The sequence below is a fragment of the Natator depressus genome, chromosome 11 (assembly GCF_965152275.1).
Source record: "Natator depressus isolate rNatDep1 chromosome 11, rNatDep2.hap1, whole genome shotgun sequence".
Classification (NCBI taxonomy): Eukaryota; Metazoa; Chordata; order Testudines; family Cheloniidae; genus Natator; species Natator depressus.
Genome location: NC_134244.1, coordinates 73,548,425 through 73,561,055, shown reverse-complemented (window position 1 = coordinate 73,561,055; position 12,631 = coordinate 73,548,425). Strand labels below are relative to the sequence as shown.

Sequence of the window (12,631 nt, the reverse complement as noted above, 5' to 3'; positions counted from 1 at the left end):
TCAACAGTCACTCCCATGTTGGAGGAATCTCAACTACAAAGATGAACAATCATCTTCCCAAAATAATTTTAAAATGGTGACACCCCCAATGACTTATCTCTCAGACAGAAAGAAAAGAAATAATGGTGGGGAGAAAAGGGGACCCTGGCCTGGGGAGAGGAGGCATACAGAAGTTCTGTGTGGTAGGGGAAGGTCGGAGGGCACACAGAGCCCCAGCCTAGGGGAGATGAAGAAACATGGGACAGAGCCTGTGACATGAAAGAGGGGTGAGCAGATGCAGGGAATCTGTGAAATAGAGAGGATGGGAGGGTGGCACATGGGGGGAGGGGAATGGAGGGCAGCCAGGAGCCCTCAGTGTGTGCAATGAGTACAGCCTACAGAAGCATCTAAGTGTGAGAATGCCAAGTTCATAATACTTTGCATGTCTAAAATGACTTTTATCACTGTCCCAAAGAACTTTAAAAATGCAGATTATTTCTTCCCATTTACAAATAAACTCTCTTGCCATGGTTTTCTGGAGAGAGCTGCACAGAGTCAGAGTATTAGCTATGTTTCTGGCTCCTGACCAAAACAGATAATCTGTCAACATTTGCTTTACGTGCATGTAGCATTCAGGGGTGGGGTTCTGGGAAGGGATCAGGAGTGATGCTTATATGCCTAGATCGTCCAGTAGAAGATTTTGGAAGTAAAAGATGTCTGACAGAGGCAGGTTTCAGTATGAACCTAGCTCTCAGGTAAAGCCTGGCCCCTTCTTGGTGGCTGTGGAGCATTCTTTCTTAAAAGACCTAGTCTTGGACTGCAAAGGCGTGGGGTAGCATTTAAGGAGCACTGACGGGGATGCATACTTCCTACTGCCAAGGAGCTCAGCTGCACAGGGGCTCACTGCACACCACTATACAGCTGAGATCTGGAACTTGATCAGTGGATCCTTTGTGTTCTCTTATCCTTATCCTTATCTCTTATCCTTTGAATTCTCCGGGAATTACTGGGTAAAATCATATTGTTGGTGTAATGCCGGAGGTCAGATTAAAAAACCCACATTAGTCCTTTCCATGGAATCACAGAACCGGAAGGACCGTCCTAGTCCCGTCCCCTGCACTCAAGGCAGGACTAAGTACAGTAGAACCTCAAAAATACGAACACCAGAGTTACAGACGGACCCGTCAACCAGACACCACGTGGACCCAGAAGTACGCAGTCAGGCAGCAGCGGAGACGAAAAACAAAAAAACCCAACAAATACCGTGCTGTGCCGGCACTGCATCGTCAAGTTAGGCACATCGGGGCTGCCTGTCCCCACCCCACCCACCACTTGCCACGTGGAAGGCCAGCCACGTACAGGTGAAGACGCTGAGGTTCACAGGCACAGCTGTGAGCTCCCGAGAAGGAGTGCTGGGGTCTGCACTAGCCACAGGGGCCGTTTCCCGCCTCTGGCTGGGAGGGGGACAAGCCTGCAACCTTAGTCTCAGTCCAGGAAAGAAGCTCCCTGAGCTGCTGCTGGAACCTGGCCGAGAGCGTCAGCTGCTGGAGCCCGAACTCCTGCCCGCCTGCCGCGCTCTGGAGGAGCGGCTGCGTTTGAAAGGGCCCCAGCCTGCACTGCGCACCCACTGGTGCCAAAGCGCCCCCGAGTGCCTCACGCATCACCCTTGCAGTCAGGGGGCTAGAATCAGAAACTTGCCGGGCAGCCGCTGCAGAGTGTGAGCCCCCGTTCCGAGCACTCCGCCCTGAGGAGCAGCCCATAACGGCTTGGGCAAAGTTACGAACAACCTCCATTCCCGAGGTCTCCGTAATTCTCCTGTATTATCTAGACCAGGGGCTGTCAACAGGCGAACCACGGGCCAAATCCGGATTGCCAGACGCTTTTGAACAGACCCCAGAAACTTTTTATTTACATATTATCGTTATTATTATTTTTGTAAATGATTTTCTCTGCAGTCTGGCCCCTGACTGTACATTGATGAAGAATTTGGACCTTGACAAAAAATAATTGACTACCCCTCATCTAGACCATCCCTGAGCGGTGACTGTCGATCCTGCTAAGAACTTACAATGACAGAGATTCCACAACCTCCCTAGGTAATTTGTTCCAGTGCTTAACTATGCTGGCAGGAAGTTTTTCCTAACGTCCAACCTAAACCTCCCTTGCTGCAATTTCAGCCCATTGCTTCTTGTCCTGTCCTCAGAGATTCACAAGAACAATTTTTCTCCCTCCTCCTTGTAACAACCTTTTATGTACTTGAAAACTGTTCTCATGTCCCCTCTCAGTCTTCTCTTCTCCAGACTAAACAAACCCAGTTCTTTCAACCTTTCCTCGTAGATCATGTTTTCTAGACCAGCAGTTCTCAACAGGGGGTTCGTGGCCCACTGGGGGTCCATGAACCCTTTCAGGGGGGCCGCAGGGCCCCGTGGCTAAAATCCAAAGCCCGAACCCCAGCACCTCCCGCAGGGCTGAAGCCGGGAGCAGCAGGGCTGAATTCTGGAGCCCCGAGCCCCGGTGCTCCCCAAGGGCCAGAAGCCCTGAGCCCATGGGCAGAGTTGGGGGAACACAGGGGTGTTACACCCCCCCCCCCAAACTACAGTGCAAGAGCAGGGCAGTCCTGGGGTAGCTCCACACCCCCCCTCCACCACCTCCTCTCTCCACCCCCTTGCTAGGTCGGAGGTGGGAAGTCAGAGTCCGGCAGCGTGGGACAGCTGCTGCTCTGACTGGTGCCATGGAGCAGGCAGCCGCAGCGTTGCCTCGTCTCCTGCTGCTGCAGGGGGTTGAAGCTGCTCCCCTTTGCTCATGCAGCTGGTAAGAGCTGCCTGGGCGGGGGGACCCGGCTGCTTTGTGGCTGGCAGAGCCCTCAGGGTACAGGGACCGCAGGGGAGCCCTGAGAGCACACAGACCCTAGCTACCTCCTCCCTGCACCCTGAGCTACCCTCTGCCCAGACACAGCCCCTAGCTACCTCCTCCCTGCACCCTGAGCTACCCTCTGCCCAGACACAGCCCCTAGCTACCCCCCTCCCTGCACCCTGAGCTACCCCCCTGCACACCCCCATGCACAGCCCCTAGGAGTCTCCCTGCACCCTGAGCTACCCTCTGCCCAGACACAGCCCCTAGCTACCTCCTCCCTGCACCCTGAGCTACCCTCTGCCCAGACACAGCCCCTAGCTACCCCCGTCACTGCACCCTGAGCTACCCTCTGCCCAGATACAGCCCCTAGCTACCCCCCTCCCTGCACCCTGAGCTACCCCCCTGCACACCCCTATGCACAGCCCCTAGGAGTCTCCCTGTACCCTGAGCTACCCTCTGCCCAGACACAGCCCCTAGCTACCTCCTCCCTGCACCCTGAGCTACCCTCTGCCCAGACACAGCCCCTAGCTACCTCCTCCCTGCACCCTGAGCTACCCTCTGCCCAGACACAGCCCCTAGCTACCCCCCTCCCTGCACCCTGAGCTACCCTCTGCCCAGACACAGCCCCTAGCTACCTCCTCCCTGCACCCTGAGCTACCCTCTGCCCAGACACAGCCCCTAGCTGTCCCTCTCCCTGCACCTCAAACTTTTTGAGCTGAGCCCCCCCACCTTTGAGTTATAATTTTTGGTGGTAGGCCCCCCAAGTCCAGACAGGCGGGTGGCCTGCTGAGGTGAGTCAGGGGGTGGAAGTAGCATACCCTCCCCAGACCCCGACGTCGGAGCTGGCTTGAGCCTCACTGGCCCCTGCCCACCCAAAACAGAAACTCCCCAGTGCAGCCACAGCCTCAGGGCAGGGACGATGCCCCGGGACTCCGGGGACACAGTCCGGGCCTGTCACCTCCAGGGCACTGGGGTTCTCTTCTGCCCAGGGCAGGAGTGAGCAAACGTCTGTAGGACGTGATGACCATTCAGAAACCGGTGAGGAATGAGCTGGTTTGAGGGGAGTTGATCTCGGTCCAGTTGCAGGTCAGTGAACCTCTCCCTGTCTCCATGTCCCTATCTTTAAACAATTACAGGCCCCACAGGAAGGGGTTGGTTTCATGTTTAACCACATGGCTAAGCAATGAGAACCCCAAATCCCCCTGCGCTTTGGGAGCCAGGTTTCCTGTTTGAATTCTGTGTTTCTGATGACTTCAGGCCTGGGCACTGTGATTATTTACCAGTTTCTCGGGCCTGAGGGGGTCACGTCACTCACAGCTGTGATGGCCGAGAGGTTAAGGCGTTGGACTCGAAATCCAATCGGGTTTCCCTGCGCAGGTTCAAATCCTGCTCACAGCGAGGCCTGTGTTTTAGCCACACTTGCTCACCAGGGCAATACATCTCCACCGACCCTGGGACGCTCTCCATACACTCCCCACCCCAAGGAAACCCTGTTCTGCTCCTTTCATGGGGATGCCTGGGATGGTGCCTCATGCTGTGTCCCTGCGCTCTCAGCTCCCGAGGCCTCTGCCCCTCACCCAGTGCCCCCCGGCTCAGCCCCACCCCTGGGTGCTGCTCCTCTCCAGCGCGTGGAAGGAGCTGAGCACGGGCAGCCCGTATCAGAGGCCAGGGGAGGCTGAGCCTCCCCCAAAAGGCCGTCCATGCGGGGGGGAAATGCTGGGGATGTGGGGCGGGTCTCCACTCCGGAGGCCCGTGGGCCCGTGGTCATCTTTCGAGGGCCAGAAGCGAAGCTCCAGAGAAGTGGGGGCCCCGCCTGCACCCCGCTCCCCTCTGCCTCTTAGCCCGATGCCCTGCTCTTGCTCTGCCTCTTCCCATCCCCCCTCCGCCTCTTCCCCCAAAACCTGCGCCCCACCCCCCCTCGGCCTTTTCCCCCGCAGCCCTGTCTTCTCGTGCCTCTTCCTGTCCTGCTCCACCTCCTTCCCCAAGGACCCCACGGCCCCCCGCTCACCGAAGACAGAGAAAAGGGACGGGTGCCTGGCCCCATGGCCCCCCGGTAGCCCCCCTTCAGGGAAAGGGGCAGAGAGAAGCAAGCAGGGGGTGAGTGGAGTCTTGGGGGAAGAGGCGGAGAAGAGCGAGGGGCAGGTAGGGGGACCTCGGGGGCCAGAGGAGTGAACAGTGGGTGGGCGGGGCCTCGGGGGAAGAGGATGACCAGGGGCGGGGCCTCTGTGGCAGGGCCATGCTCTAGGCGCCGGTGGCCCCCCAACTTCTCGGGGTCATCGGAAACCCAGGATGAAGGTGACACAGGGCCTGGTTCTTCTTTGGGCTAAGATTCCATCACACCTCTCCCTTCCTGGCAGTGTGAAGGGGCTGGACAGGGCATAAAGCCCTCCAGACACGGCCGGAGACAGGGAAAGGGCCGTCAATGCGGAAGAGAATCGGGCCCAGAGTTAGACAAGGGGTGCAGAGAATATTCTGGATTCTGGTCATTGCACTTCACCCTTGCTAGAAATGCTTCCTGTATTTTCTCCATTTCACTCCCTGACTCTCGATCTCTGCCCCTTTCCCCGTTTCGTCCTCAGAATTAGCACGTTCAGCCAGTTAATCGCAGCAATCCCGCCATAACACAGCAGCCTGAAATCTCAGCTCTCCCCGCCCCTCGCACGAGACCTGCTGCCAGCTGAACTGGAGAAAGAATGGGGAACGACTCTGGCGGAGGGTGTGAAGCAGACACCCGGAAAAGGTGAGTTTTCACAGGGATTTCCTCAAATTAGGAGAAACTTGGGGTCCAAGTTAGTGCCGAGAAAACCCTTCAGGAATCAAACAAACCAGAGGCCCAGCCCTCCCCGATCTGGGCTCCAAGTGGGAGTGAGCAGGGGGCTGCTGTGACATGCACAGACTGCTGGGCACGCACGGACTGTGGCTGGGGAGGGGGCTGCCAGACCTCCCTCGGGTGACCAGACAGCAAGTGTGAAAAATCGGGACGGGGGTGGGAGGTAATAGGAGACTATATAAGAAAAAGACCCAAAAATCGGGACTGTCCCTCTAAAATCGGGACCTCTGGCCACCCTAGACCTCCCCCACAGACTGCCACGGAGGGAGGAGTGGGCAGTTGCACAGACCTGCAGTGACCACACGGATTGTGAGGTTTGTTCCCCTCCTGTCTCCAGTGGAGCTGAGGTTTCTCCCTGAGCCTGCTGAGCCCTGTGGCCCTTCCCAGCCACGCCCGTGGGAGCAGAAAACACCGAGAGACCAGGCCAGGGAGGTCATATGGTTTATTGGACCCACTTCTGTTGGGGAGAGAGACCAGGGCCTGAGGACGAGCTCTGCGGAGCTCGAAGGCTGGTCTCTCCCCAGCAGAAGTTGGAGAATGAAAGAGATCCCCTCCCCGCCTTGTCTCTCTAATCTCCTGGCACCGACCTTGCAAACAGAGAACTCTGAGGCAGTTCAGTGCTTCCGACCGAGCACCCGGAGCCTGTATGTAACACGGACGTTGCATTCATTCAAACAGTGCCTAGCGCAGCTGGGGGACGGGCTTCAAGCTGCTGCCAGCCACAGCCCCTTCTGTGCCCCAAACCGGGGGCGATTGCGCCTACCGGCCAGACCCCTCTCTTCCAGAACGGAGGTGCCCTTTGGTCTCTCAGCCCGGCGCTCTCACACAACCACAGCAGCTCCAGTCACCAGGTCCCCTCTTGGCGCAGTGGGAGCGGGCAGCAGGACAGAGCAGGCAGGCCACCGAGGGGGAACTGTACTCCAGGAAGCCGTGACTCTGTCAAGGATTTAGGTGTCATACCGGGCGAGCCGCTCAACATCCGCTCCCGGTGCGATGCTGTGGGGAACAGGGCCAAAGCCATCGGTGATGACGGGGGGATTTTCTTGGTTTTTCAATGGTTTGCATGCCGCGTGTGGGACTCAGTTTCCCTGGGTGCTGTTTGTTTAACGAGGTGGCACTGGTGGGAGAGGTCGTTTGTTGTTACAGAGGACCAGCGGTGATCTCGCCTGTCAGTTGGGCCCTCAGGCAAAGGCCTGGAGAATGGATACCCCAGCGACTGGTGAGCGGGAGGCCCAGCTTGGAAGTCACAGCCAGGTCGGGCCAGTAGTAGGACAATGGGCTGAGCAGAGAAGACCCGGTGACTGCTTCCAGCCTGGGGGAAAGAAAAGAGGGAGGAGAGGAGAGGCTGAGATAGAGGAGACCCAGGCAGCCTGTTCACCTGGGACAGAAGACAAAGGACACAGGCTTGTGGGAAGGTGATATCTGATGCTTAGCTGGAAAGAGGGGGCTTCTGGACTGGGGAGAGAAAACAGCCAGAGCCCACACGGGTGCAGGAGAGACCTAGATGGACTGTGCTGAGGGAGGTTAGGCCTGAGGCCCTGAGAGTTTCCTGTGCTGTGTTCAGATGCTCAATAAACCCCTCTCTTTTACGCTGGCTGAGAGTCACGGCAGTCTCGGGATCGGGGTTGCGTTCTTCCCTCTGGGAGTAGAGGCCCCAGGGGTCCAGAGTGAGGGGACTCCCTGAGGGGGCCCACGGCAGACAGGCATGCTCAAGGCTCAGAGAAGAGGGGTTCCAGGAGGCGGAAGGGCCTACGGCTTAACCCTCGAGAGAGTGGATCTCCGAGAAGGGCTGTCACACTGAAGGGGGTTCCTCCCAAGGACTGTACGAGGCTGAGAGAGAGCACAAGTCCTGTGAGTCCGTGATGCCATCCATGAATAAAGAGAGGATGGAAAGGGAGGTGATTCAGCAGTGGTGAGACTGACACTGGAATACCGCATCCCGTTCTGGTGTCCACATTTCAAAAATAATGTTAAAAAAACTGGAGAGGGTGCAGAAAAGAGCCACATTGAGGGATGGAGAAGACTTATAAGGAGGGATTGAAAAACTCAGTCTGTTTAGTTTTTAAAAAGATGGAGAGGTGAGCTGATGGCAGCCTGCAAGTGCCTTCGCTGAGAGAAAACACCAAGTATTTAAAGGGCTCTTTAGTCTTGCAAAGAAAGGCAAAACAAGAACAAATGTCTGGAAGTAGAAATCAGAAAAATTCTCCTTAGAACAAGGCAGAGATTTGTAAGAGGGAGGGCGACTCATCACTGGAACAAACTGCCAAGAGAAGTGATGGATTCTCCATCTCTTGATGTCTTCCAGTGAAGACTAGATGCCTTTCGGGAAGGTGCTTTCATCAAAAAGCAGCTCTTGTGATACACAGGAGGGCTGGGAGATGCAGGGCGTCATATTAGATGCTCCAATGGTCCCTTCTGGCCTTAAGTCGACTAATTTATGAAAAACTGGTATTTTATTTATAGCCGGCTCCATCCCCCGACTCACCAGTCATTGAATGCGGAGATCCGGGGGCAACAACTCCAAGGTCCACAGAGGCTGGGCAGGGGCAGGACATCAGCTGGGAGGGGAGGGATGGGGGGGCAGTGACATCACAAAGGCCTTTTGCAGGACCTCAGCCCATTGGGCAAAGGTGGTGGGGAGGGGGTGACCTCACAGAGAGACCCCGACTTCAGCGGGGCAGGGCCGAGGTGCAGGGCCAGGGCAGTCGCTGAGACCCCCCCGGCTTTGCAGCCGCACGTCTCCTTCGCCAGGTCTCCCCTCGAGGACGGGGAGAGAATTAGGATTCACGTCGTAGCATGAGGAGGAGCCTCTGTGGAGTTCTCTCCTTTCCGACCAGTGATTGTGCCAGAAAACGAACTTCCCTTGGACAAGGTCGGAGGCTGCGAGAGGTTTGGAACCTGTTGGGTCTGATGCACCTGCTGCAGGCAGAATTCTCGGCACAGAAAACACTGGCTTAAGGGGGCAGAATTTGATTTCCTACCGAGCACTTTGATGCTTGGAAACATTGGGGACCTTGGGGTTTATCCTTTTTGGTTTCCCTTTTCCTCTTTCCTCCCTCCTTTCTCCTCTTCTCTTGCTTCTTTTTTCCCTGTTTCCCTCTCTCTACCAAGGAGGGGTGTGTGTGTGGAGGGTGGGCAAGGGGGGGGGTTGCTCTCATCGCGGGAGGTCCTCACAAAGAGGTGGCTCTGGATCTGAGAGCGATCCGCTCTGATGGTGACCTGGGCCGTCCTGTGGGACCTCTGGTGAGACCTCTCAGCCGCCCACCCCTCAGCGTCTCAGTGCTGGTTGGCCAAGCGGGGGGCTATCGACAGCGAGGAGACTCAGGTCCTTTTGGTCTCTTTTCAAATCTGGCAAATAAGTCACAATTAATCCAATGTATGGGATTAATCTTGCTGCTTCAGGGGCGGAAGGAGGCAGGGTCTTGGGGGAAGGGGTGGAGTGGGGCGGGCCTGGGGCAGAGGGGGGTTTGCCCCGGGCCCGCACCCCCCTCGGGATGGCCTTGGCAGCAGTATTGGTCCCACCCCGCGGCAGGGCCGGGCTGGAACCAGGTACGGCCGGGGCAGGGCAGGGCAGGGCAGGGGGTGGGGGAAAGCTGGGCCGGCGGGAGCCAGGGGAGGTACCTCTCTCCAAGCCAGACCTCGTAACCTGAGATCCAGAGAGGGCTGGGGCTCAGGGCACACCCCTCCCATCGGCCTTTCCTGTTGGTTAGCGTCGGTGTGGAGATGCCTCGCACGCTGGGTTTTGTGGGTCCTACTTTCAGGCACCTCCTTCTTCCTGTAAGCGGGGGAATAGTCCCGCTCTTGTGGGGAAATTTCCTGGCTTCTGCACGACCCCGGTGAAGTGGACTAGCGAAAGGATCTGAGTCCTCGCTCCCACTGCCTTTACCCAGTGGGCTCCCTGCCCTCGAGGACTCCCCTTCCACTCTCCTGTCTGGCAGAGTCCTCGTAACCCCAACAAGGCTGGGCCCAGGAGTCCTGGGGGGCTCGACCCCCAACCCTGCGGTGGTCACCTAGGACAGGGGCTAGGGTGTCCCCACTCTGGGGTACTCTCTGCACTGGGCGCTTCCCTGACCCACTGACCAGTACATACAATTTAAAGCAAATGCAACTTATTTAATCAACAATTAATTTAAAAAAGAATAAGGAAAAATGGGAAAGGTGAAAGGAAACACATCACCCCGCTCTGTGGCAGGGAACATCACAAACAGCGTCTCTGGAACGTCAGGGCAGTTCACAGTCTGCTCCTTGTAAGTCCCAGGCCCCTTCTCTGGCCCTGGCCGTGCTGCGGGGATGCTGCGGGTTGGACACTCGCTCTGGTGGTGGCCACACGCTCTCAGGCGCTAAGTGGCAGGACCCTTCTGCCCAGTGTCGCCCCCGCCCAGTAGGGTTACGATCCAAGCCTGGCCTGCAGAGCCTCTGGGCTGAGGCGTCTCCCTGTGCAGGGCCCGCTTCCCAGGGTCCCCCTTGCTCTCCCCAGCTGCTCACCGCACCCAGCTCCGGACGGCTCCCGCCCCAGCCCCACCACTCGGTCTCTGCATGGTTCCTGCTCTGCCTCCCGCTCCCTGGGCTGCTTCTCTGGCCCCTCGGGCTCTGGTTGCTCCCAGGACAGGTCTGCTCTCTCTGGGCTGCTTTACTGGTCCCTCTGGATCGGCACAGCTCCGCTCCCCAGCTCAGCTCGGGCCCCTGCTTTCTCCTTAGCTCGGCCCCACTCTGTCTGTCTGACCCAGGCAAATCCAGCTCACACGGAGGACGGGACCCCCCTGGCCTCTTGACTCCCTCATTAGCCTGCCCGCCCTGTCATTCAGGCTGACCTGGAGCGTTGGCCTCTCCCCATTGTTCCTGGGGACTATCAGTCTCAGGGTCCTGGTTTCCCATCGACCCTTCCCCCTTTTAGGACTGGGAGCTAGCCAACCAAAACACCCCCACTGACTGTTAGTAAGGGGGCAACAGTCCCCTTTCATTTAGGCCGTAGCTGTGGGGGGGTTGAGGATCGGCAGCATCTCAGTGTCAGATTTAGGTAGCTAAAGTGAAAGTAGCAGCCAAGCCCACCTCAATATTTTTGTGGAGCTAGCCCCTGGTGCCTAACCTGTTTTGGACAACCCACTAGGCCCTCATCTGTGTTGTCAGGTGCCCGATCCCAGACCTACATTATTTTAAACAGATGCTTTTGAAAAACATACCAAAAGTCTAACGGGCTCTAAAAATCAGCTGAATACATTCCAGGCCTACAAGCACTAAAATACCTTCCTCAAACCAGTGTATGGGGCTTTGAACGGTATCACGACATGGCAGGGGCTGACAGTCAGTGCTAACTGTGAGAAGACCCATTTTTCATGATTCTTGCTAAAGCCAGTCAGCAAATGTCGTCTAGGAGTAAGTGCTGTAATTATGGGGAAGAAAAATCTGCATTTTTCACACGTAACAGAAGTGGAATAACTGCATTCAAAAATAAAACGATGAAAAACTTGAAAGGCCACAAGCCCTCTCAGTCCTACTACTTGTTCAGCCAGTCGCTCAGACAAACAGGTTTGTTGACATTTGCAGGAGCTCGTGTTGCCCACTTCTCGTTTACAGTGTCACCTAAAAGGGAGACCAGGCATTCACAGGGCACTGTTGTAGCTGGCATCGCAGCATATTGACAGCCCAGATGTGCTGAAGAATCATACGTCCCTTCGCGTTTCAACCACCATTCCAGAGGTCATGCGTCCGTGTTGATGACAGATTGAGATGTCACCAGCGGAAGGTTGATTTTCTTGTTCGGTGGTTTGGATCTTGTCGTTTCCACATTGGCGTGTTGCTCTTTTCAGACTTCTGAAAGCATGCGCCACACCTCATCCCGCTCAAATTTTGGAGTCCAATTTCAGACTCTTAACTCTTGGGTCAAGTCTTATGGCTATCTTTAGAAATCTCACATTGGTCCTTCTTGGCCTTTTGTCAGATCTGCAGTGAAAGTGTTCTTAAAACGAACACCACGTGTTGGGTCATCATCCGAGATGGCTAGGAGATGAAATCTGTGGCAGAGTGCAGGAAAAACAGAGCAGGAGACAGACAATTCTCCCCCAAGGAGCTGAGTCACCAATTTAATTCACACATTACTTTTTTTTAACGAGTATCATCAGCATGGAAGCATGTCCTCTGGAATGGTGGCAAAGGCATGCAGGGGCATACGAATGTTTAGCATCCCTGGCACATAACTACCATGCAATGCTGGCTACAAAAGTGCCATGCGAACGCCTCTTCTCAACGTCCGGTGGCCTTGTAGGTGCTAAACGTTTACACTGTTTTCCTTTTGAGTGCAGTTCTGGAACAAAACAAAAAATCTACATTTGTAAGTTGCCAGGAGCTCCTGCTCCCTCCATGGCCCCGCCCCTGCCCCCCTTCTTTCCCTCAAGGCCCTGCCCCCCAGCCAAGCTGGAAGCCGGAGCAGGGCTGGGGAGCCACAGACCCCCCGTGTGCCCAGGCTGGGCGGGCCTGAGAACAGCCCCCAGCCCATATCCCCATCCTCCATCCCCCGGCCCAGGGCAGGTGGAGGGTCTGAAGCTCCCCACAGCTGTCTGCACGGCTCTTCCCCCGACCTGGTTCCAGACGGGGCTGGGGCCTCAGAGCCACAGCTGGGTTATGGTAAGAGGCCCCCCGGGCAGCTGGTGACTCAGGAGGGTGCTCGAACCATGGGGCTATGCTGATGTGAGGCGTTCTCTGTCTCTCCAGTTAAAGCTGCGCTGGAGACACAGGCCTGGACGCTGGTCAGTGCTGTAACCCCCCGGCAAGCGGGTCCTACTCATGTTTATGTTCCCTCTCTCAGGCTCTGGCCCAGATCACTCTTTGAAGGAGAGGGAGAGAGCACAAGAAAACACACGCATGAGACTGACGCTATCGGAGGGTGGTTAGCGTACCCATCCACAAGGTGGGAGACCAGAGTCCAGTCCCCCTGCTCCAATTCAGCTTTAATTATTGATCCAGAGGGCAACA

The 12,631-nt window shown here is 56.5% G+C and overlaps 1 non-coding gene and 1 pseudogene across 1 annotated transcript; both read left to right on the top strand.

Moving 5' to 3' along the window:
• The first annotated feature begins 4,148 nt into the window (after window positions 1-4,148).
• Window positions 4,149-4,230, top strand: TRNAS-CGA (transfer RNA serine (anticodon CGA)). Its single transcript has one exon. It is a non-coding gene; the product is annotated as a tRNA-Ser (tRNA).
• A 1,317-nt stretch (window positions 4,231-5,547) lies between these two features.
• The window catches only part of LOC141996215 (butyrophilin subfamily 1 member A1-like), a 29,620-nt pseudogene continuing 22,536 nt past the window's right edge, over window positions 5,548-12,631 (top strand).